This window comes from Panulirus ornatus, chromosome 13, assembly GCF_036320965.1.
Source record: "Panulirus ornatus isolate Po-2019 chromosome 13, ASM3632096v1, whole genome shotgun sequence".
Taxonomy (NCBI): domain Eukaryota; kingdom Metazoa; phylum Arthropoda; class Malacostraca; order Decapoda; family Palinuridae; genus Panulirus; species Panulirus ornatus.
The window spans coordinates 51,997,435-51,998,502 of NC_092236.1; the positions used below are offsets into that span (position 1 = coordinate 51,997,435).

At 41.7% G+C, this 1,068-nt stretch overlaps 1 protein-coding gene across 1 annotated transcript in view; it reads right to left on the reverse strand.

Annotated features, from left to right (window-relative positions):
• The window catches only part of LOC139752876 (gamma-butyrobetaine dioxygenase-like), a 43,853-nt gene extending 43,541 nt beyond the window's left edge, over nt 1-312 (reverse strand). Inside the window, exon 1 of the mRNA XM_071668887.1 lies at nt 195-312. The gene's annotated coding sequence lies outside the window, so the exon portion shown is untranslated. The remainder of the gene's footprint in view (nt 1-194) is intronic.
• Between the last annotated feature and the right edge of the window lie 756 nt (nt 313-1,068).

The following is a 1,068-nucleotide window of genomic DNA, read 5'->3' on the forward strand; positions in this document are numbered from 1 at the left end:
AAAATGACCAGAAGTTACATGACTGAAAGGAAAGTTAGGATGATGCCTGACGGGTTGAAAAACTCCATCCACGTGTGTATTATGTGTAATAAGCACACACACAGCAGTTGCCGCCACGTGCATTTACTATCCATTCATTTCCCTTCCTTATTCCAGACACATTTTTTTTATGGAATCATGAAAAGGTATTTTACCTGCGATGTGAAGATAAATATAGGAATAACGAAAGGGTCACACACTGAGAAGAGACACTGTTTAACGAACTTGATCGATGCGCTGTGTCGCCCTTTATATACCCTCCGTCTGCCGATATCCCGGCTACACTGTGAAATAATTCGTTCCATGTCATATTTTTTCGCCTATTACAATCCTAAACAAACGAAAGATTATTATCTAATAGATGCTCAAACATTTCCTTATGATGACTGGCTAGTTTTGTGACCGTATTTTAAACCGATCAACCCAACTTAGTTGAGATCACTAGCTGAAATCATGCACTTTGTCATTGACTATCGTTCACAACTGTTTTCTCGCACCTGAGGCTGACGTCATGGAAGACTTGTGGAAAACTCCTCCCTGATTGGCCAAGACACGGGTGCGGGTGGGTGTGTGTCACCAATGTCAACATACGTGTTGTTAAAGAGTTTTAAGTGTTGAAAATGTTGATGCAGTACCTTTAAGCATTTACACCTACAGTTCTGCCCAAAAATCATTAATTACATATAGTGTAGCCCCATAGAAATATGTGATAAAAACCACGATGATTGGTGGAGCGTCTCAACTTCTTTACCGTAAAGGTCAGAGAAATAGACAGGTATGATAATGTCCTGGTAACAGTAATCCTGGCTTTGTTTTTCCATTTGTATCATACCTTAGTGGTGTTGCCACTCTCTGAGCGGCGGACCCGCCAAGGTCCGTTGTAGTACAAGCACCCGAGGTACCCAATGACCAGAGATACTGTGCCTCACACACCCGACTTGACTGGATTCGTCGCTAATGTCACGCGTCGCCCATCCATATAAACTGTAAACGAAATTAACAAATATAATAATCAAAGTCCGACGTGTG